The sequence below is a fragment of the Onychostoma macrolepis genome, chromosome 10 (assembly GCF_012432095.1).
Source record: "Onychostoma macrolepis isolate SWU-2019 chromosome 10, ASM1243209v1, whole genome shotgun sequence".
NCBI classification, from domain to species: Eukaryota; Metazoa; Chordata; class Actinopteri; order Cypriniformes; family Cyprinidae; genus Onychostoma; species Onychostoma macrolepis.
The window spans coordinates 14,977,456-15,003,195 of NC_081164.1; the positions used below are offsets into that span (position 1 = coordinate 14,977,456).

At 36.6% G+C, this 25,740-nt stretch overlaps 1 long non-coding RNA gene across 1 annotated transcript; it reads right to left on the bottom strand.

Annotated features, from left to right (window-relative positions):
- Positions 1-3,071: 3,071 nt before the first annotated feature.
- LOC131548527 (uncharacterized) lies at positions 3,072-5,240 on the bottom strand. The gene is made up of 4 exons (XR_009273182.1): positions 5,158-5,240; positions 3,838-3,907; positions 3,564-3,714; positions 3,072-3,396 (listed from the first exon to the last, which is right to left on the bottom strand). It is a non-coding gene; the product is annotated as an uncharacterized LOC131548527 (long non-coding RNA).
- Positions 5,241-25,740: the final 20,500 nt, after the last annotated feature.

The window sequence follows — 25,740 nt, forward strand, 5'->3', positions numbered from 1 at the left end:
AAGTTTTGAAATTTAATTAACGTTATTTGTCTGTACCAGTCGTGTTTTTGACACATGCATTGGCAGAAAACAAAAAAGTCTTTATAACATGTACAACATCAACATTTTTTATTTGCAAAATGAAGTTGTTGTATTTATTTCTGATTTCCTGAACAATTTTGCTTCATTGTAATAAGGTTAATGATCTTTGAAAAACCATGATTATTAACATACGATTACTTTGTCTTGAGCTGATCACCCAACTGTGGTAGTGTTCCTTGATAGGTGTTCATATTTGTTCAAGCATGACAATCTTATCGCCTTTATTTTCTAATATATATTTCTCATTACAGATAAGAACAAAGATCAAATTGTAAGAAGGGTTGCTTATAAGAGAGCATACTGTACATCTGAAACTGCTGAGGCTGGGAAGGTTTTTGACTATATTACCGACCAGGTACATTGTACTCAGCGTACTGTCATTCTTAAAAAGAAAACAATCATCAATCATCATTTGCTTTTTTTGTGTGTGTGTGTGGGAGGGGGTGCGGTTGTGGGAGTGGAATATTAACATGTGTTGTTTTTCTGATCAGCTACTATAGAAGACAAACTGAAATCTGAGTGCAGAGAAGGTAATAGTAAGTATATTTTAATGTCGTATCACCTCTGTTATAGAGATTTTTGAATCAGGCCTAATGGAGGGTGATTCGGTCAATCTTGGAAGAAAAACGTTAGCAATGTGTCCATTCCAGGTGGCTAATTTGTGCTTCCTTTCAGCCAGTCATGTAAAAATCTGTTATTTAATTTTTATTTTTTTTATTTTTTTTGGATGACTAGGACAACTTATTTTTTTATTTTTTTTTTAATCATGGCAACAGAGGTGAAGAGAGTGTATGTTAGCATTACCACAACAGACATATTCATGCGAAATACCCTAGGTTACAATAAACCACAATTATCGACATACCCTGTAATACTCACAGGTTGCTTTATTGAAATAATTTATCAAATAATATCAGTGAGTTTGTACTTGAACTCTGCTCACTGTAAGTGCTGTTGTTGGGCTTCTTCTAATCATATGTTCAATGTAACTCATAGAGTGCTGTACAGTAACGACAGACAAGAGGATAAGAATGGACACTCATATGTCAAGCATGATGAGGATATTGTCAAAAGGTAAACTAAATTCTAATGAATATAAATGCAAATTATAATACATCATGGATGCAAAACTGTTATTGGCTAATTTTATTTAAATTATTTTTCCCTTTCACGGATACTGTAATAAATCAGTCTTCAAATACTACAGTGTCAAAAAGTTGCCAATAAAATCTTGTAAAAATTGTTAATTGCTGTAAAATGGATTACAGTATAATACTGCAAGTCAAGTCAAGTCAAGTCACCTTTATTTATATAGCGCTTTTACAATACAGATTGTGTCAAAGCACTTAACAGTATCAAATTGGAGGCTAGAGTGTCAGTAATGTATAATGATAAGATTAAACACTCAATTTTCAATTTTCAGTTAAAGGCATTTCATTATTGAATTCAGAGATGTCATTGTCTAGCTCAGTTTAGTTTAAATAGTATCTGTGCAATCAAATCGGCGATAATCGCTAGAAATTAAGTGTCCCCAACTGAGCAAGCCAGAGGCGACAGTGGCAAGGAACCAAAACTCCCTCTGTGACAGAATGGAGAAAAAAAAACCTTGGGAGAAACCAGGTTCAGTCGGGGGGCCAGTTCTCCTCTGACCAGACGAAACCCGCAGTTCAAAAGTTTATATTTCTATTTTCATTTTGTTGCAATTTCTAACAATAGTAGTATTATGTAGTTAGGTATTTTATTATATTTTAGTTATAATAAAATACTGCAAAGCAAATTGCAGTTCATTGCTATATGTGAAACAGTAATTTGTAGTATTTTACAGTAACATTGAATTTAACTTGTAGTTTATTTTACAGCAATATTTTGTAATCTCACTAAAGTACAGTATTTACCTGACAACAAAAATTGCCAATAAGATCCTGTAAATACCCCTAAATCCAAGATGATGTTGTAATAATTTAACAATGAAAATGCTGCAAAGAATCATTTTAACAGTAAACTGCAAAATACTGATTTAAATGCATTATCATGAGAACTATCTTAAAGTGCCCCTATTATGGGTTATGAAAGGCTCATATTTTAGTTTTGGGAGTCCCCAACAACAGGTTGACATGCATGCAAGGTCAAAAAATACTTTCATTTTCTTATAATATGCATTTATTTTTACCTTTATTTGCTCAACGACTCCCAAACGATTCGCTCAATGATTCATTTTTCCAAACCCCTCCTTTGCGTGACGCCAATCTGCGGTGATTGGTCCGATTAGTCGATTTCATTTAAAGCAGAGTGCAGTGCTGCTTTGTGTACAGCCGTTACAGGGAGATTGAGGTCTCTGCAGTGCAAAAGTGGGCATTTCTGATTTTTTGGGTGTTTTCAAACTGCTGGGTGTTTCTAAACCATGCAATCAAAATGATCCCCCTTACCTAACCCCACCCCTAAACCTACCGTCACTATGACTGGTCTAAAAACGCCCTGATCTGGTAACTCCCATTACTTTCCTGCAGAGACCTATACTTGGTTACAGGGGAAACAACTATTTTTAACGCTCCAAAAGCAGCACCTAGTGGCAACAAGTGGGCAGACAATATGCTAATGTTTCATGTTGAGGTCAACATAAAACGGCTTAAGATTCGTATTAAAAACGACTCCTTTCAATGATTCAGAGTTGACTCTTTCTTTTGAGAGACAATAACTTTATACACGGTGCACTTTCAGATTTAAAACATTGTAGGATGTTTTCATTCACTTAGAGCTGTGTTACACACTGCATGAAAGGTCATTTTCAAAAATCCATAATAGGGGCACTTTAATACATTTACAAATTAATAAAAACCAAGTCAAAGATGTTGCAAATAAATATTTATTAAAACTGGCAGAAAGACATTGTAAGGCTTTTACTGGTAAAAATAAAAATGTCAGTCTTTCAACAGTTAAAATCTTATCATAAAAATAACATAGCATCACAAAATAACTACAAATACCTGTTATATCACAAAAAAATAAGCCATATTCTGAGTAGAACATTAACTTTCTATAAAACATTAAGGTCAATCAAAAGAATTTTGAAAAAAGGATTAAAATAAAATGCTGGAATCAACATTATACCACAAATTCTGTTGTTTGAGCTTATGTTCTATTAAATTTAGAATATTCCTGCAAAAGACAATTTAATAAATACATACTGAAAGTCCATCAACTTTCTGAGATGAGCACACACATGAGGGTTGTCCCTCTTCTCTGAGACCTTTCCACTTGTTTTGCCTATATGTATATATCTTGTATCCAGTGAGTGTTGTGATTCCAACAAAACATCTGCACATAAAAACAAGCAGAAGCTTTAGAATAAAGTTCAGTATTGAATGAAACTAGCTCAATAAAATAAATGTAAAAATGCCACTTATACAATCAGCATTTGCCAGTACTTAAACTAAATAAGTAACCTTTTTCACAAATGAAATTACTCAGGTAAAACATGTTACCTTTGAAATAATTCAAGTGTGCAAAAGATGCCTGCTCCCGGGACGCCAGGCTGAAGTTGTAATAAGACTGAAAATCCAGACACAAAGTTGAGGTATGAATTCACAACCACGTGACCCTCGAATAGGCCTAGTCAAAAGCCACTGGGTGCATCTGAAATGAATAAATATATTAAGCAATAATGTAACCTACAATACAGTATTTCAATATAAAATGTAATCTAAAATACAAGTTTATCAAATGATTTACAACAGAATTAAGAATTAAATACATTACCTAATATAATCAGCTTCAGAGAGTCTTGAAGCATCAAACATTTCTCCACATCAGCTGCTATTCTTTGCACCTACAAGAAATAATGAAAATTATCTTGTGATTTTTTTTTAATGCATTTATATAAATGAGACCAAAATGAACACCCAAAAAGGCATATATTTTAAAATAAACAAACTCTTACATTTGATTAATAAATTCAATTATAATAATACACTGTAGAACTGTACCCCCAATCAAATTAAATAATTTATAATACAAAATTACAACTGTTTTATGACATTAATGTTTTACATTAATTTTGGAAATTGCATATAAGAAATGTTGTAAAAATGCAATGATACTTTTTAAACGTGAAACTACACCACCATTAGGTGGCAGCAAATAACTTAATGAGTGAATCAATTGAGTCATTCACTGTACCGATCAGTTCAGAATTCTGAATCATTCAGTAAAAACACCGCTGAGTTTTGCTTTGATCTTTGTTTGGAACGATTTTCGATGGTGAAATAGAACAACAGTCAATATTGTGTCTAAAAAGTAAGTAACAATGTTAACTAATTGTTTATTGAACTATGTAACATTTGCAATCGTGATAATTAGCAACAGATCACTTGTTATGCTGCTTAACAATATCATATGTTATAAATAAACTCAACAATTTGAATATTTACCTCATGTTTCTTCCGTGAGTTTATGTGTGCCGTTAAGGTTATTTGTTTTGATGTTGAATGTAATAAAATCATAATCAGTCTTGCGTTTCGATGCTTCCCTAGTTATTTATTTATTTCACTCAAGTTTTAATCTGGCTAACTTGTCCAATCGGGCATGTAACGTTAAATATGTCTTTCACAAAAGAATTGCCCCGGACAAGCTTTAATGTCGAGTACAACTACAGTAGCAATAGACACAGTTTCTCATTTACATGTAGTTTCTAATTATAGTAAGATGTCACGTCAGTATGGGACAGTTGAAAACATATAAACAAATGAAATTTGACATATTTTGCTGTTCGTCAGTTATTTCGACAGATAGTAGTTAACGTTACTATGACAATCGTTTGCGCTGGGCATTATGTTAAAAGTTGGGTAAACACTACTTTAAATGTTCTCAAAAAGAAAATTAAACTGCCAAAATGAGAAAAATGCAGCATGTAGCCCAACTATGCTATAATAGCAATTTCCAGTTTAGGCTACTGCACGTACCAAGGCCGCTTGTCTATATGTCTTGTGATAGCAGGCTATTGCAATATGATATCACTTATACATTAACTTAAATAAATATAAAAGGATATATTTCTTAAGTAAAATTAAGTGAATTTACCAGGAATTATGAATAAAGCCTCTAATCTTCAATCGTTCTGGCACTGCTCCAATCGGCTGGATTTCAGATTTGAACGATGCGCGCTCAATCCCATAATGCCACACTACAGTAAAGTAGTGTAAAAAGCAGGAGCTACAGTGACAACACCTGCTTCTTGTAAATTAATTACAGTTAACATGGAAATATATTGTTAACAACTGTAAAACCTTATTTGACCCATAATGCATTGCGAATTACAGCTACATCTTGTAAAATGTTTAAACAGTAAAATTCTGCTGTAGAAACTACAGCAATTTTTGGTAACACTTCATAATAACTGCACGCTATGAATCATTAGGTAAGCATTAGTAAACAGTCAGTTCATCCTTTATAAAGCATTGTTCCGACATCAATAGTCATTAGTAAGCAGTTTATAAATACAGCTATAAATGCCTTGTTCTTGATTTATAAGCATATCTATTACAAAGGAGATTTAAAGGCTCAGTTATCTTCCTAACAGAACAAAAATAAACAAACACAACACAGAGGGATACAGAACTCAGAAATATTTATTTCTAGATGAAAAAAAAATTTAACTGTCCAACTGTACACTTTAATTTTTCTTTTTAGTTGTACGGTTGTACAGTTTCCTTTTTGCATCATGAAAAAATATTTCTGTGTTCTGTATCCCTCTGTGTTGTGTTTGTTTAACTTGTCTGTTTGGAAGATACATGAGCCTTTAAATCTCCTTTGTAAATGCTTTACGAGGTATGAATAGTCCTCACTTTAGATGAGCTCACAAAAATAGATGGCTGGCAACTACTAAATGTTTTATAACTACCTGACTTAATCATGAATTACAGCAGGAATATGTGTTAATAAAGCATTTATTAACACACTGAGCAACTATTATCATGTGTCTAAATAATAAGATTCATAAATGTACATTTAAATAGTTTATTAATCATTTACTTACACTTTCTAAATGATCTTATGAACCACTGACAACTCCTAAATAACTGGTTTGTAAATAACGTAATAATTTAGAAATTATAAACTGATCATTAATAAAGTATAAAAATACAATTATTAAACATTATAGATATGCTCAAGAACAAAACATTTATAACTGTATTTATAAACTGCTTACTAATGCCTATTAATGTTGGAAAAATGCTTTATAAATGATGAATTGACTATTTACTAATGATTAACTAATGATTCATAGTGTGCAATTATTATAAAGTGTTACCCAATTTTTTTACAGTGTACTTCTGCCACAGAGTTACAAGCCGTCTGCTGCGCTCCAACCCTCCACCTCTTTGGCTGTAGTGGGTTTATCCCGTCGGGTACACCGTGGTCCTCGATCACACCGGCATCACTCTAGTCCTTGGGTACTCTGGCTCCACCAATGATCCTCGTCGCTGCGGCTGTGCCCAGGTCTCCGGAACCTGCGATGACGCTCAGCTCCATCAGCCCTCCGTCTGCGCCTTCGGGTCCAACAGCTCTGTCTCCATCGGTCGGCCCCCAGATGTCATCAGCCACACCATCTACATCTTGGCTCCTCGACTCCGCCGTGTGTTATCAGCACTGGGATGCTCTTGGTCTGTGCCATGTGCCAAACACCATCTAAGCCACCAGGGCATCATCGTCATCCTCCCATCACCATCCCTTCGCCACATCCTGCCATCAGGGGTGTGTTTAGTGTTTTGGGGGCCCTCAGCAAGTGTTCCCAGAGGGGCCCCCCTCGGTGGATTTTGTGATCGATTCTGGGGTAGGGTATCGTTTACATTTTATTGATACGATACTTATCAATACTGTTATCCATGCTACTTTCTATAATTGGTGCAAAAATAAATTATGTAAAAAGATGTTGAAAATTTCAAGTTATTTTATTACTGCAGTTTACGAATGCCTCCAAGCAAACAGAAAGGCACATAAAGCACATTTTTTAAATAAAAAGGCCATTTCAAAGAGAGAGAGAGAGAGAGAGAGAGAGATTTCCTCAGCATACCATAGCACAACATATTTTTTAATTATTTTATTTAAAAAATATTGATTAATTATCCTGTCAGACAGTGACGTTGAATAGACAACACACACAAAAAGTGGCCTTTCAAAAAGTTAATGTTAATTCTATGACTCTCCTCATTAATTCAACACATTCTTGTATTCTGTCTGGAATATGTTTCTAGCCTCTGCATCACATCTTGCTCTTCAAAGGGATAGTTCACCCAAAAATGAAAATTCTCTCATCATTTACTGACCCTCATGTCGTCACAGATGTTTATGACTTTCTTTCTTCAGATGAACACAAGCAAAGATTTTTAGTCCAGATAATGTAAGGGGACAGAACCACTTCAGAACCCACACAAAGTGAACACGATGGTCAAGTTTAAAATATTAGTATTTGTATCCTTCTTACATATGCCTATCGTTTCACTTAAGAATACACTGATTCATTAACAGGGGTTGCATGCGTTACTGTCACATTCACTTTGTGTAGTTTTTGAAGTGTCATTTTTGGATGTCCTATACACGTGATTTTTTTTCTGAAACTCTTAATTTGTGTTCAACTGATAAATGAAAGTCATATGGGATGGCATGAGGGTGGAAAGGATGGAGTTTCCTTTTAATCCCTTTCCCTGTATTTTTTTCTGGTGCTCCGCTGTGCTGCATTTTAATTGTTGTTGTTTGCCCTGTGCCATTGCAATTTGTTTCGTTTTCTCCCTTTAACCAAACTTCTGAATGTCTGTCAGAAAAGAAAATACTTCTACTTTTTTAATACTTGAGTACAATTTAAAGTTGTACTTTTTTACTTTTACACATGTTTTTGGCCAGATACTTGTACTTTTAATTGAGTAAAATTTTCACTGCGTATCTGTACTTTCACTTGAGTAAAATTTTTGAGTACCTTTTTACACCTCTGATTATCATCCACCTGCTGCTCTTCTCAGTCACTTTGGGAACTCCGATGGAAAAGTTCAGGAATAGTCCATTTCACACTGGATGACAGGGGTGACTGGAAGAGTCCATGTGTTAAAGGGGAAGACATTCTACATATACTGTGATGTTTTTGTAACAAAAAAAAAAGTAGGGGTTTAATTTGGCCATCAAACAATTAAATTAAAACTAGTGCAATATTTTTCTCTGTAATTACTGTGCAAATATACAATTGTTCTGTGTTTAAGTCCAACGTGTTCCTCCCTTGTTCCATGTAGTTACAGGGTAAATACAAACATTTGCGACCATGGGCCACTGCTAGCCAACTCAAAAGAGAAAATGAAAACAGATGTTGCCGAACACTGAGTTCTCCCACTTTGACACTGCACTATAGTGATGACTGAATTTTTCCAGAGTGTAATAGTATGTGCACATATAATATCCACACTCTCAGAAATAAAGGTACAAAAGCTGTCACTGGGGCGGTACCTTTTCAAAAGGTACACTTTTGTACCTATTAGGTTCAAATATGTACACTTTAAGTACTAATATGAACCTTTAAGGTACCAAAATGGACCCTTTATGTACAAACATGTACCTTTTGAAAAGGTACCGCCCCAGTGACAGCTTTTGTACCTTTATTTCTGAGTGCAGGAAATACATATCTTTGTTTTGTTTTGTTTTTTACAGTAAAAGTGCAGTAATTGTGTGGCTTTCACATACCTGAACAAACTGGATTCGCAAATCCTTCACTCTTTCAGAGTTCCTCTCAAAGGGAACTTTGTATACTGGCCTCATCCAGATGACATTTCTTCTTAGAACATGGTAAGTTGTGGCAAGATTGCATTGGTGAATATTATGAACTGATTGTCCTCTATTATTCTTTGCTGAATTTCTTTGAGGCGAATGGTGTTGCTCTGGACCACCATGTCAATAATGGCATGTTCTTGTTCATTTGAAAATAGTCTTGTTCATCCACCTAAATGTTCTTGAACTTAAAAAAATGTGAAAAAGTAGAAACATTTACAGTGGAGAATTAGAACTAGAAATAGAAATAGACAAGACTCTAGACTAGACTCATAGAACCAGAATGGAGTTACTTAACGGATTTCCATCTGAAATTTGCGGATAATTGAAGCCACTGTGGATCGCTGTATGTTTGGATGAAATCTCTGGCCAGCTTCTCTCAAAGAGAGACCATGATTTATAACATGGTCATCAGGGTGGCTCTGATTTCATTTAAAACCCGTTTGTACCCTCTACCTCTCCTCACTCCCCGTCCACACTGCAGAACCCATTCCTCTTTGTTCTTGTCATCTTATCTGCTCCCCCTCAACTCTTCTGGCTCCTTCTCTTCTCCCTACACCCTTTCCTCATGTCCCCTCACCTCCTTCTATTTCTTCCACTGTTCTTCTCCTTCTCATTATACCCCTTCCTCTACCAACTCCACCACCTCTCACTTTTACACCTCTTCTTCTTCCCCTTCTCATTCTTTTTTTTTTTTTTTTGCAATTGAGATAAATATGTGTAAATAATTAATTGCATTTCCTGTGTTGTTTGTATTACGAACTCAGCAGTTATCAATTTGGGGCTAATTGAGAACATACCAAGTGCAACTGAACATTTAATAAAATTTACATAAATTCTTGTGATTTGTTTAAAACCAATAAATAAAGCTGCAATTGTCTTTTCCTAATACATTAAAGCTTTGGTTGGCTGTATGAACCATTTAGAAAATGATGGATGTGATTTGTAATTTATATAAAATAAATTAAAAACTTTCACACAAGCATTAACGGTAACATTCGACAATAACCAGCAACTCAGAGAACTAAAGGAGGGGAATTTATAAAAATGGAAGCGGAACTAGTGGCTAAATTAACTAGACACAGGTGAACTAACTAAGGCAATCAAGGGGAAACAGAAACTAGAGCCCTATTCGGACGGGACTAGTTTTACAGGGGGTTGTTAGAGAAATTTGTGTTTCACAAATTTGTGTTTTTCTCACACAACCTCTGTAATAATTCCAGAGCAAATTACCTACTGTTTTTCAGCAAACTCAGCGATCCTCTGAGAAAACGAATCCCGTCCGAATGCGAATGTCTATGATTGTCACTGTGTGTTTTGGCCAATGTAAATTACTGTAGACGCTCTTACATGTTTGATATATTTGCCTCGAAAAAAAATTATAATAATAAAATCAAGAGCCAGATCACGTAAACTGTTAAGACTGGCTATTTTAATATCAGCGTCAGATAAAATGACTCACATTCATTTCTGCACTCAATTACATAATGTTTTAATTACATATGTAACTTTATGAAAATTAAACATGGGTTTACTACTTCAAATAAATAAAAAAATAAAATAGTTAAACTAAAGTAACCACACATTAACATGGTTTTGCTATACTAGCCATTTGGCTTCACCATGGTATTTGAAGTAAAACTGTGATTATACTATCAATCCGAATGACTATACGCAATGCACGCATACAGAGCGCGTGACCTCTGTGACACCCAGCTGTCAGACCCTCCCACCTCTGAAATAAACACAGTGATGTTAGTCCTGTCCTGTCCGAATTGATACATGAAAATCGCAGACGTCAGGTGATAAGAATCGAAACTCAAACATAGTTTAGAAAACTAGTCCTGTCTGAATATGGCTTAGGTCAATGAACAAGACAGGCAACCAAAGTCAAAACAAGGTGATAGTCCCAGTTATAATATATGGTATATAAATATACAAAAGTGTTTGGATGACACAACATTTTTACATTGGACTTCATGTGAAGACACGATATTAAAATTACAAATTGTGATTTTATGGGGGTTTTTATGTTGTGGACTTTGCTTTGCTTTTGTTTTATAACTGACATCAAGTGATGACACAGTACCAAAATTTTTTTTTATTTTTTTATTTTGTCAAGTAATGACACAGTACCAAAATCAAATTTTTTGTTTTGTCAAGTAATGACACAGTACCAAAATTTTTAATGTTGTTTTGTTTTGTCAAGTAATCTAAAGTGTTACCAAGATTTTTATGTTAAATTCAGAGAAATTAAAATATATATATGTATATATTAGATTAAGGAACACATATTCACTATCAACTATTACTTTTGCCTAAATAAACTCCTAATTGCTTATTAATTGTTAGTAAGGTAGCTGTTAAGTTTAGGTATGGGGTAGGTTTAACAGATCTAGAATATGATTATGTAGAGTAAGCCATTAATATGTGCTTCATAAGTACAAATAAACATACAATATGCTAGTAATATGCATGCTAATAAGCAACTAGTTTATAGTGAATAGTGTTCTCTAATCTGAAGTGTTACCAAAATCTTATTTAAACTGTTGAAATGTTTTAATACTAACTTCATAATTTATGTGCATATTATTAACATTGTATTTGTAATACAGTTTATGTAGGGTTAGTTTATATTAAAATACAAATTTTACTGTGTGTAATACGTGCCACACTCGTGTAGTCAAGACTTTAAAGTTTGAGTTTGATGTGGTTATCATGGTATTTTTTTTAGGGCTGGCACTCTACCTTTATCTCTTTTAATATTTGCCTTTCTCTCACTGGTCAGTTGGAGCCTCTTTTGTAACAAGCAATTTATACCTCATCCTTTTGTTGATCTGCCACACTTTTGACACTCTCAAAACCATTTCATTGGTGGCTGTTCTCAGTTTTATTGATTTGAAGTGTGCTTTCAACATTATGTGAGTGGAGAAACTCAATGCAAAGCTCGTATGTCTTGAGTCCTCTATATGCACTTGATTATAGCCTTTCATTCAGGCCTTCATCAGCAACGCTATTATGTGTGACCAAGTCAACACGCCACTATATAAGGCCACGCTTTTGCTATCATTGCACATTGCTGTCAGGGCATGATGTCATATTTCTGTGTATTGTGAGATGATTGCATGTGCCGCCTGACCTAGTTTCTATTATTTCCAAGAAATATCTACTTACTGTATGTACAATTGGAATAGCTTCTATCTGTCAAACCTAGGCAAAGTTATATTGCCTCCCACCACCAAGAAAACTTTATTCCAAATTATAAATTCGCATGGGGCTTACTTTATGCAACACAATTTAGTGTTTTATCGGCTGAGGGGTTTGATTTGTCTAAATGTAAGACCTTTTAAATTGCTTTTTTTTTTCACTATCAGCAACACAAGAAATTGCTCAACAGTGACAAAGGTTTTTTTATGTATTTTTTTCTAGTGTTGCTCTCTGTCCTTTGGACATATCCTTTAAAAAAAATTTTTTGTTTGTTTGTTTTGTCTTGAGAATGAAGACAGGGAAAACACAGGGCTTAAAAACACAAAATGTGTGACAATAATTTCAAATCTAGGCACAATCGCATTCTGCAACTTGCATCTGTGTTTCCTGCATGCAAGAATCAACACTGCAAGTGATGTGAACAAATGAATAAAGCGATTCTTTTCAACGAGTCAGTCAAAAAGATTGACAAAACACCTCTAACTCACTGGTGAGTGAATCATTCAAAGCTGTCATTTTGGTGCAAAAAAAAATTAAAAATTGGAAGGAGATAAAACCATTTTGAATGCAGTGTTTGCTTTAGTTAGAGTTTTGCATTTTGTGTTTGTCGTTTTATATTTGGTGTTTTGGGGGCAATGGACTAAAGAATAGACAAATGTGTATAAATAATTGGGAAAAACTGTAATACATTTATTTCTATAGAAATGTAGCATCTTGTGTGTAACAGTGTTTCCTGCACGCAAGAACAAACACTCTGATGTCTGATTTGTAAACAAACTGCACTGTAAAAAATATGCTGTTAAATTTACATTATTTAAATAATGTATTTATTTAACTTACATTATTTATTTAACTTACTGATAACAACCTTGATAATAAAGGCAGTAAAATTGAAAACCACATGAGTTATGAGTTCATCATAAGTGGCATGTCCATAAAATGTGGCCAATACTGGTATATAGATGGAGCACAGGGTCATGCAAACAAAAACTAATGACACTAAAATAATGCAATAAAATGATTTAAATAAAATATTATCATATCTGATGTGCCATGCAGGGACTTCTGGTAATGTCTTTCACCATAAATTATACAGAAATTCATAGTTTCTACAAAAAAAAAAAAAATACTATTTGTAAATTGACTGTATTTTACAGTAAAATGACAAAGTATTATTTTAGTATCATTAAGATACTATTATAGTTGTATTCATGTTTTCAGTTTTATATTTTTAATTTTAAAGTTTTTGTAATTTTTGGTTTTCATCATTTTTTAGTTTTTTGTTTTTATGTCTATTTAGTTTTAGTTATTTTGTCAAGTTAAACTAAATTAAAATGAGGAATGTTGCCTTGACAACTAGCTGAAATCATTTTTAGATTTTATTTTATTTCAGTTAATGTTTATGTTATTTCAAGTAACACATTTCTTATGTTTATTATTGGTAAAATTGGTTGAGATAACTTAAATATCCAATTTAACTAAACTAAATTAAAACTAAAGTTAATTCAACTTAGAACTTTAAGTCAAGCACAAACACTTTTTTTAAGTTGAAACTAAATATTATTAATTTAAGTTGTGATATCTAATCACAGCAATAATTTGTTACAGTGAGCCCTGTTTGCATGAAACATTTTTTGGACTTCTGAGGACCATCTTTATGGAGTGATTCTATAATTTAATATTTCATTTCTCTCATCACTTTTTTTCGTCTTCATCCCCGAGTCCTTGTATGTCCTTCTCTGCGGTCCTGTCTCTCAGCATGCTTCTCAAATGGGCCGTTCAACTTCCTTCTGTTTACTCTGTGTTCGGCTTTAATCTCATACATCCCATTCCTGTCTAAAGTGCCCTGAAACTCTGCAAGTTTCTTGCCTCTGAAATGACCATGGCCTTCTTTGCTGTAATTGCTGGAAATGCTAATTGGACTGCGAGCACAATCCCCAGTGATGCATCTGGGATTTCCCAGAGTCTAGAGACCAAAATAACAAGCCAAAAAAAGCTTTTAAATTCCAATTGCCACTAGACATCTGGATGGCCTTGCCCTGAATGCATTTTCATAATTAATACAAAGTCTAGAGGAAGGTGCCTTTCCTTGATTGAAAGGTCCTTATGCATTCCCCTGGCTAAATATGCAATGGAAAGTGTAAACTTGGCATGCAAGGAAGATGACATTTGAAAAAGAGCATGCAATATTCATTTAAATTCAAAGTAAGGCCCTAACACAATTTCTCCGCAAAGCTTCCAGCTGAATATGAAGGACCCGGTGCCCTTTGGAGACTGCGCACTTCTTGTTTGCCCGTAGGTTGCAGCGGCACCGCGAATGTATGTGATATTTAGCTTTATTACACCGCTCAAAAATCATTTACCCTGAATTAAGCCTCCTGCCTTTCAGGAATTTCAAACAAACAAATTCTTCTACAATGCTAACTACCGCCTGAACAAAACCCCCGTAATCCTGCCTAAGACCGTCAGGAGTCTTGGAAACAGTAGCGTATGAGAGAATAAATGCAGGTCCTGACTGGAGAGAGCGCAGCAGATGTCTCTGCGGTTAAGGCAGAGCGCGTTGGCTGTCATAAGGGACGGTGGCGTAACAAAGTGGGACTAGAGGTAGCAGTCGGCGACACTGTCTCAGCCGTCAGAGCGCCGGCGCTGATGGAGAGCGTATCTGTCCGCTTATACGCCATCTGCCTCTTTGCACTCAGCCGCTGGCAGTCTCATCTGCTGGATGGAGACCTGAGGCCCAGGCGGACAGGTTCCATAGTGCCGCCCACGTACGCTTCTGATTGAACTATTTAGAGCAGGAACAGGCACAGAGCCTGATGCGCAAAGCCAGATTCGGCATTTGTTTGAGGCCCGGGCAGATCCTGGGGGAGTGCGTGTGATTTTTAGCAGGAGAGACTAAGCAGAGGTGGATGGTTCTGTGCATGTTTTGCTTCATGGAAGAGTAGGTTTTACAGACAGTGCTTTGATTCAGGGAAGCTAGGGTGTTCTTTGAAGGTTTTGAACCAGAAGTTGCACAGTTGTGACTCTACAAATAGGAAACAGGGTCAATGAAATGATGCTAAATGAAATGAATTTTTATTTTTTTTGTCCTGTCTAAAAATACTTTAAAATGCAATTCACACATACAATGATTTGACAACACCTCTTTTATGATGAGCATGTTTATAATTTCTGTATTAAAATTCCATTAGATACTTTAAGGAAAGGAAAGGAAAGGAAAGGAAAGGAAAGGAAAGGAAAGGAAAGGAAAGGAAAGGAAAGGAAAGGAAAGGAAAGGAAAGGAAAGGAAAGGAAGTGTGGCTAAGTATGGTGTCCCATACTCAGAATTAGTGTTCTGCGTTTAACACATCCAAGTGCACACACCCAGAGCAGCATCCATTTTTACTGTGGTGCCAGGGGAGAACTTGGGGGTTCGGTGCCAGATAATTTGACTTTTTAAGTCGATGTTAGTGCAAGTCTGGCTGTAAATATAATGTGGTGCAGCTGAATTCATGCCTAAAAGTTTCTAAATATAAAAATACAAATGAACCCATTTAATTCCAAAATTTCCAAATGATGTGTTAATTTTTTATGTAAAAGTCTATATTTTATGGTAATGTATACTGCAATTAAATTATTTTGGCAGTCATCAAAATTCTTATATATCTCAACCCAGTTATTAACACATTTTAAATACTTTCATCACATTTTGGTTACTATTATACATAAAAACCTTTTTACAACAACACTGATACACTCTCAGAAATAAAGGTACAAAAGCTGTCACTGGGGCGGTACCTTTTCAAAAGGTACCTAAAGGGTCCATTTTGGTCCCTTATAGGTACATATTAGAACTTAAAGTGTACATATTTGAACCTAATAGGTACAAAAGTGTACCTTTTGAAAAGGTACCGCCCCAGAGACAGCATTTGTACCTTTATTTCTGAGAGTGTAGGAATACTGAGATAAAAGCCAAAAAAAAAAAGTTGTTATCCCAGAGGGTCATTATTGTTGCTATCAACATGTTTACTCATTCTGTGACCACACTCAACAAAACTGAATAATTGTAAATACTTACATTAATACTGGAGACTAGGGGTACAACAGTTCAACTTACTCACGGTTCAGTTTGTATCACCGTTTTAGAGTCACGGTTTCGGTATGGTTCGGTACGTGCCATGTATAGGGCAAAAAACTATACTGTCAAATAATAACAAAGAAAAACGGAACAAATAATCTAACCTAACTACAAGCAACAGCACAAATAAATACAATAGAGCAAAGATACAAATAAAATAAACAGTGCTTTTTAGGATTTTTAGGTAGGTCTAACATTAGTTTTAGGTACAGAAATTGAAAAAAGTAATCAAATGTAAAATAACATATATTAAATTAAAGATATATCTTTATTAAAGTTACAAAAGTTATTCAACAAGTGAGTGATTTCTTTTTTGTTGCTGTTTGATTAATATTAAGAAAGTGCTGTCATTTTAAGAGGATGCACGGATCCAGTATGACTGCTAGAATACTTACCAAGACAACATGATCTCATGATAGTTTGTGTGTATTTTACATAAAATGTGGTTCTATAAAACGTACCTTTATTTACGTTTTTACAGGCACTAAAACATACAATACTCACGTATTTTCAGCATCTAAACCAGGGTTCCTCAAATCTTTCCCTGGAGGGCCAATCTGCTGCAGAGTTTAGCTACCTGTGATTTTCTAATGATCTTGAAGACTCTGATTAGCATGCTCAGGTGTGTTTGATTAGGGTTAGAGCTAAACTCTGCAGGAGTGGGCCAGACTTGAGGATGCCTGATCTAAACGTACAAATATTTACATATTTTCAGCATTTAAATGCACAAGACTGACTTATTGACACCCAAAAATGAATCCTTATGATTATTGAAATCGTGGCATTAATTTTATTATTGTTGTTTTTAGTTGTCATATCAATGACCTTGTTTTCAATTGCATTATTAAATTGTTTACTTGTTTACTTAATATGAAATGATAACATTTCGTTCTTTTCTGTGTGATTTCTGCTGCCGGCTCGTTTCCAAGAATAGGCATACATAATGTTAAACAAGACTTCACTTTAAACCCTCAAAAAAAATAACATTTCTGCAATCGTTTAACCTTTGTTTGTCATGCAATGCTTACTTTGTTTGCCATGGGCCACAAAAGGCGTTTTCTCCAACATGCTGTGACTGACAATAGAACAATAAAATACACCAAAGACGCAAGAACACAAGAAAACAACTGTGAAGAACAGACCCAAATCCAAGCTTTTATTCGGCGATCTTCATCTCCATCCCAAGCAGCGAGTCTGTAAACAGCAAAGGCCGCACTGACTGACACACTCTACCAATTCAAATGCTGCCGCTTCAAACGACAGGTTTTATGGCAGGATAATCGAACACTCATTGGCTCTCGCCTGCATTCATCAAAGATTGCGACATGCCGTGTTTCTGGGGAGGTGTGTTTGAATGATGCCCGCGCGCCTTCACAAGTTCACAGAGTGGATCAGGAAAATAATCTGGATAATATTTTCAACAATTAACAACTTAAATTCTGCTCTGCACCTCACAAACCTACTATATTCCACCAGAGAGGACTGTGGCTGCAACGCATCATCATTTGGATTACTGTTTTTGACATTTTTGCAATAAATAAATGATTGTAATTGCATTTATCTGTCTGTCATGTCTTTCAGGTTTAGAGGTAGGAGTGGGATTAGCGACTATAAAAATATTTTTCATGCTATATTGTTACTAAAATGGTTATTTTCCTGCATATTTAGGTCAGTTGCGTTTTATATTCTTTCATATTCACAATGGGTAGGTAAAGGTTTGGGGGTAGGTTAAGGGGTCTAAAAATCTAAATCGCTTTGATAAAATGATAAAAAATGCATTGATACTAATATCTTAATGATATAAAAGATACGTAAATATTTAAGGGTTTTTAGCTAAAAATACGTAACAAAAATGTACGTTTTGTGCATCATCCGGGTGATGACGGCTTAAATGACTGGTAATATTTGAGCATCCAGCACTCGCATTAAACAAAGAGTGAATGGTTCAAAGACTATAGAAATGCAAAGACTCCTATACTTATGAATGGGAGAAACTGCAACGCACAATATGGCAAAATAGTCCCGCCTTCTAAATGAAAGAGCCAGTCGCTGATTGGTAAAGCCATGGTATCACTGCAGCGGCCATTAGAAGCTCCGGTTCCCATAGAAACCTGAGGCTGACCAGCCAATACGCATGCACAGTCATAAGTGCGATACAACTGCGCATGCGCATTGGCTGGTCTAGCCTGAACAATAAATAATGTGTGAAATGTGAAATATGTAATTAAATTGCGACTTCAACAAGCAGTTTTTGAGATTTCAGGATTCCCACATTAATTTAGATAGGACTTGTTCTTGTTTGAGCTGTCCGGAGGCATTTCAAATATGGCCGCCGAGTGACCAGACTTTCCTTGAAAAGGACTTTGGAATGGTTTGTCCACGTTTTTTTTTTTTTTTTTTTCATTGCTGTTGCTGGAATGTACTGGGAAGCCAGAATGTGTATCCGTGGACAGAAACATACAGTGGGTACGGAAAGTATTCAGACCCCCTTAAATTTTTCACTCTTTGTTATATTGCAGCCATTTGCTAAAATCTTTTAAGTTCATTTTTTTTTCACACAGCACCCCATATTGACAGAAAAACACAGAATTGTTGACATTTTTGCAGATTTATTAAAAAAGAAAAACTGAAATATCACATGGTCCTAAGTATTCAGACCCTTTGCTCAGTATTTAGTAGAAGCACCCTTTTGATCTAATACAGCCATGAGTCTTTTTGGGAAAGATGCAACAAGTTTTTCACACCTGGATTTGGGGATCCTCTGCCACTCCTCCTTGCAGATCCTCTCCAGTTCTGTCAGGTTGGATTGTAAACGTTGGTGGACAGCCATTTTTAGGTCTCTCCAGAGATGCTCAATTGGGTTTAAGTCAGGGCTCTGGCTGGGCCATTCAAGAACAGTCACGGAGTTGTTGTGAAGCCACTCCTTTGTTATTTTAGCTGTGTGCTTAGGGTCATTGTCTTGTTGGAAGGTAAACCTTCGGCCCAGTCTGAGGTCCTGAGCACTCTGGAGAAGGTTTTCGTCCAGGATATCCCTGTACTTGGCCGCATTCATCTTTCCCTGGATTGCAACCAGTCGTCCTGTCCCTGCAGCTGAAAAACACCCCCATAGCATGATGCTGCCACCACCATGCTTCACTGTTGGGACTCTATTGGACAGGTGATGAGCAGTGCCTGGTTTTCTCCACACATACCGCTTAGAATTAAGGCCAAAAAGTTCTATCTTGGTCTCATCAGACCAGAGAATCTTATTTCTCACCATCTTGGAGTCTTTCAGGTGTTTTTTAGCAAACTCCAAGAGGGCTTTCATGTGTCTTGCACTGAGGAGAGGCTTCCGTCGGGCCACTCTGCCATAAAGCCCTGACTGGTGGAGGGCTGCAGTGATGGTTGACTTTCTACAACTTTCTCCCATCTCCCGACTGCATCTCTGGAGCTCAGCCACAGTGATCTTTGGGTTCTTCTTTACCTCTCTCACCAAGGCTCTTCTCCCACGATAGCTCAGTTTGGCCGGACAGCCAGCTCTAGGAAGGGTTCTGGTCGTCCCAAACGTCTTCCATTTAAGGATTATGGAGGCCACTGTGCTCTTAGGAACCTTAAGTGCAGCAGAAATTTTTTTGTAACCTTGGCCAGATCTGTGCCTTGCCACAATTCTGTCTCTGAGCTCTTAAGGCAGTTCCTTTGACCTCATGATTCTCATTTGCTCTGACATGCACTGTGAGCTGTAAGGTCTTATATAGACAGGTGGGTGGCTTTCCTAATCAAGTCCAATCAGTATAATCAAACACAGCTGGACTCAAATGAAGGTGTAGAACCATCTCAAGGATGATCAGAAGAAATGGACAGCACCTGAGTTAAATATATGAGTGTCACAGCAAAGGGTCTGAATACTTAGGACCATGTGATATTTCAGTTTTTCCTTTTTAATAAATCTGCAAAAATGTCAACAATTCTGTGTTTTTCTGTCAATATGGGGTGCCGTGTGTATATTAATGAGGAAAAAATGAACTTAAATGATTTTAGCAAATGGCTGCAATATAACAAAGAGTGAAAAATTGAAGGGGGTCTGAATACTTTCCGTACCCACTGTACATTAGCCAAACTTTGTTTGTTTTACTTGTTGTTATTTATTTATAACAAACCATATTACAGATGCGTTGTCAGATTTAAGTTGAACCGCGGTCCTAGTGCGTGCCAAAACGTGTGTGGAGAATGGTACGGTTCGATTGTTTTACAGAGAACCGTTACACCCCTCCTGGAGACCTTAAAGATAATATACCAAAAATCTTTGTTTTGTCTTTATGTTATGATACTTTACTAACTTTCTTTATGGTCACTATTGTGACTGATGCGGTAAATATATATTTTATATGGGTAAATATATATTTTATATCAATTTAAATGTAATGTGCTGTGACTGAATTAATTCATAATATTTTAATATACTTCTTCAATATATATTTATAGGCTATATATTGTTCAGTGGTCAGATATTGTCATTCATTTTCATTGCTGTCATTTGAGCTTAGGTATGCTATGTTTAGTTTTATAAATCAATTCCTGTAACGTATAGTGTCATTTACCATACCTGCACTCTGCGTTCATAAATAATCAGAGGTCATTGTTAATGCATTATTCAGGTAAGATCAATGTGGCGGTTAATGGTCAGAGGTATAAATTATTTATTTTTGTCATGGTTCATTAGCAGGCTGTGTTCTTTTTTCTTTTTCTTTTTTTGACAGTTAATAATCTTATTCTCTTGGGGGAAAAAATAATAGTAATACCAAGACAAATATTATCAGGATCATTATCAAAATTAGTATCTCAAGCTGTTATAGTGCAAATTAACAATTTCAGCTCAGGCAAGTAAATTTGATTGTTAGAACCACTTTTCTAATGAGCCATATTAAAGGTGAAAGTGTCATTTATTCGCTAAATGTTATATAATTCTTCCTCCCATCTCAGATTTAATATGCAGAGACAACCATAAGTAAGCCATTTGCAGGTTGATTCCCCTGAAACTGAATATGGTGGCTTTGTGGCACTAGCAAAACATTGCTGTGTTTTAACATCTCAACACAGCAACAATGGTTCAACCAATAGCACTGATTGTTTAGTTTGGCCAACCAATGGAAAACATCATTGTCAATGTTGCAGGTAAGTTGAGGAGATATAGTGAAAGAAATTACATCATCATTTTTATGCACCCTCATGTTGTTCCAAACCTGCAGGACTCTCTTTTTTCTGCAGAACATGAAAGAAGATGTTTTAAACAATGCCTCAGTTGTTTTGTTTGTTTTTTTGTCCATACAAAGAAAGTCATACAGATTTGGAACGGCAAGAGGTAAACGATGACGGAATGTTCATGTTTTTTGTTAAACCACCCCTTTTATATTTGAATTTTTTTAGCAATGGTTATGATTATTAAAAAGAGAAACCGAAACATCTTGTTATGGTGCTAAATTCGTTTCACATGTTCAAAGCTATATTTAACTTCACCTGGCAGATAGAATAAAAAGGATAAGAAAAAGGTTTTGTTGAAATTAAATACATTTGGGAGGTGACATTTCTTGGTTTCGATTAAACCTTCATTTAAGTACTTTTTTCGTCTACTTGGACACACTGAGTGCTTTAATTTCATGGCATCAATATTTGCTTTTATCTTTTATTCTGATTTTGTAGACCTGTACTTCAAGCGCATTTCGTGTACAAATATGAGCAAGTTTCACATCCAATTTGCCCAAATGCATAATCTCTCTTTGCACTGTGTGCGAAAATTTCTACAGTCTATTTGAGATTTTTAGACACCGCATTTAAATGCAATGACTTTCACAGTGGGGGAAAACGCAACACAGAGACGTCTGGTCATAATGTGTTGATTTTTCGACACTAGTCCCCTTCCAAACACAGCGACTCCATGAAACATTGATGTTCTCTAATTCCTTGGCAGAAAGCTTTGAGTGGTAATAACGTGTTTCTTTCTGCTCTGCCGTGCCTGACCAGTGACAGGAAGACTGCAGGCCATAATTATCCTGTTTGTTCACAGGCCGACGGTTTTTATTATTTAAATCTCTTTGGGCGAGAAAGGGAGCTGGGAGGCTCGAGTCTCTACCATTTTCTTGTCATGTTGTGTTCGTCACCGTTAATGTTCCTCTCTGTAATTTGTCGCCGTTTTGTCCTCTTTATGCTTTTGAATGAAGGAATGCGGGCATTTCCCTGAGTGAGGGAATCGGCGCTGTGGTGTAAAAAGTTTAAATTTGAGCAAATTGTTGGATCTGAGAGCCGTAGAAGACCAACAGTCAGGCTGGGGAATAAAATCTAGCATGCTTCTGAAACTAACAGGCTGTTTTGCGGCGCATGTCTGAACCGGAAGCTCCCAGGGGGAGTAATTGTGGGAAGTCCAGCCCAATGCTCATCCATGTCTTCTGTTTCATTTCACCATGACGTAGTGATCTCGCAGAGTCCGTGCTTTATATATTCTTTGTGTCATTACTTTGCTCTTGAAATGGATGAAATGCTTCATACATTGAACTATTTCATCATTTCTACACACCTCATGTAGCGGTCAATAACCTCAGTGGATTGACATATCCTGCTCAATGTAGTGATGCTGTGCCGTTTTGATCATTCTTACGCCCTGCTGTGGTTGTAAATGTTCTGAATATTTATGTTGACACCTATTTATATTTTTGTTGGTATATGAAATTTATGTGTATAATATGCATACATATATGTGCTCAAAAGCAAGTGAGCAGCTTACAGAGGCAGCATTTTTAGACATTGTAGCCACGTTTCAAGTTGCACAAAAGGTTAATTATGCTGCCTTAGTAGGTATGCAAGATTTTCAGATTCAAATTATGCTTCAAATGTATTGAAATATTTTAATATGTGTGGCCGCACAGTATGATACCTTCTAATTGGATGATGTAGGGTATTTACAATATATTGGCCCAGATTTTTTATTTTTTTTAATTTATCAAGCAGCTGGGAGATTTTTTTTTTTTTTTTTTTTTGAAGGAACTTAATTTTATTCACCAAAGACTGAATGAATAATTATTCACCATTCATTTGACCAAAGGGGCTGTAAAGACATAGTGAGATTAAACACACGAAGGCGATGAAGAATTTCCAGTAACACTTTAATAATCCACAGAAGTGTAATTCACAACAGGCAGGCTGGTCACACACGTAGGGAACATTCACAATACCGGACACAGGAGTATGAACAGACTAGACTATAAGTAGGGGTGCTAATGAGGGACAGACAGGTGAAGAGGATGAACTAATAATGACAAAACGAGAACAAGAACCACCAAATATGGGCACAAGAGGGAGAAAACACAACAGAACGACCATAACTGTGACAGTTCCCCCAGCGACCGGGGGTCCGGAAGGCCGCAGTGCAGCCGGAGCAACAGAGGACCAAGGTGAAGCCAGAGGGAAGGAGGAGCCTGACAGAGCAAGAGGGACAAGGTGTAGCCAGAGGAGTGGAGTCCCGAGGTGGCGGATGGTCAACGACTGACCAAGGCAAAGCCAGAGGGACTAGGGAGCCCAGCGGAGCTGGTGGACTGACAGGCCACGGCGGAGATGAAGAAGCTAGGAGCCATGGTGGAGCCGCTGGGTCGAAGGGCTGAGGCGGAGTCCAGGACTCAGAGGCTGTAGGCGGAGACGAGGGATCCTCCAGCCACGACGCCAATGGAGACTGACAGACCCGCAGCGATCCCACCGCACAGATGGTGGGCTGAAGGTGAGCAGAGGGGCTGCCAGACGACAGCGGTGGCGATGGTGAGGGCTGGTGCAGAAGTGGTGGGAGAGGGAGGCTGGGCAGGAGTTCAGAATGCTCAGAGGGTTTTGAGACGGTGTGTGCTGCCCACACACACCATAAGGCCACTCCCAGCATCGGGAGTGCCACTGACAGGGGAACGACCTCAGCGGTCGAGACCGGACTGGCCGATAGTTTGGGGCAGACAGATAGTTCATTCATCAGGACAGGAAGATGAAGGAAGACTGGGTAACTCAGAAAAAAAGTAAGTTAAATCTCCCGAGTCCTGCCTCAGCGGTGGTACAGTGGGCGGGGCTTTCCTCCTCGCCCTCGTGCTCCGTTGCATCATCCACCGTCGTGTGCAACATTGCCGGCACTCGCACCTGATCAGATGTTCCGAGAGGCTCGGGCTCCGGGACGATCTCCAGCTCTGTCGCTCTCCTCGGCGATGGCTCATTGATCGTGGCGGGCATGGGCTTGGGCTTTGGCTCCGCGCAGTGGGATGATGGTGGGCTGGACCTGGAGTGGGGCTGGTGTCGTTGTCTGCTATGTCCACTGTGAGCAGCGATCCACAGTGCACCAGCATCCACTCCACGAAGGTGGCGAAACTCTCTCGAGGACCATCTTCGGACGACGGCGCTCTGCAAGCAGTGTTAAGGCTTGCGTTATAAAATGAGCAGAGCGCGTTGTCCAGATAGTAGTGTGCTATTTCCAGGAACAATCTTGTATGGTTCTCGAGAGATCTTTCCCCCTGCTCCAGCAGGAGGAGGAGGAATTCCGGGCGGTCCATGAACAAAAAATAAAACAAAACACTATCAAAAAAATAAATAAACGAGGGGTTACACGCCGCTCTACTTTCCTTTGCAGTCCAGTATTCTGTCACACTACGGTGAGATTAAATGCACCATTCATTTGACCAAAGGGGCTGTAAAGACATAGTGAGATTAAACACTCGAAGACGATGAAGAATTTCCAATAACACTTTAATAATCCACAGAAGGGTAATTCACAACAGGCAGGCTGGTCACACATGTAGGGAACATTCACAATACCAGACACAGAAGGATGAACAGACTAGACTATAAGTAAGGGTGCTAATGAGGGACAGACAGGTGAAGAGGATAAACTAATAATGTCAAAACGAGAACAAGAACAGGGACAACCAAACACAACAGAACATCCATAACTGTGACAATATTACATTAAAAACAATTATTTTAAATGTTAATAATGTTGTATACTATTACTGTTTTACTGTGTATGTGATTAAATAAATTTAGGCTTTTTTTAAACAGACTTATTAAAAACATTATTATAAATAAAATTATTTAAAATGATTATTAGATAGAATTTTAATATCACATTTAGAGAAAACAAATTGCTGTTTTACTGTGTATGTGACTAAATAAATCTAGGCTTTTTTTAAACAGACTTATTTAAAAAATAATTATGAATAAAATTATTTAAAATGATTATTAGATAGAATTTTAATATCACATTTAGAGAAAACAAATGACTGTTTTACTGTGTATGTGATTAAATAAATTTAGGCTTCTTTTAAACAGACTTATTTAAAAAATAATTCTGAATAAAATTATTTAAAGTGATTATTGGATAGAATTTTAAAATCACATTCACAGAAAAAAATTCCAAGATTACAAATCTATAGAGCAAAGTCAGTAAACAAACATGTAAATAAACATATGTTGGAATATACCAAAATATTTTTACACAACATTTGTGTGTTATGTATTTTGATGCTTGTTAGCGTATC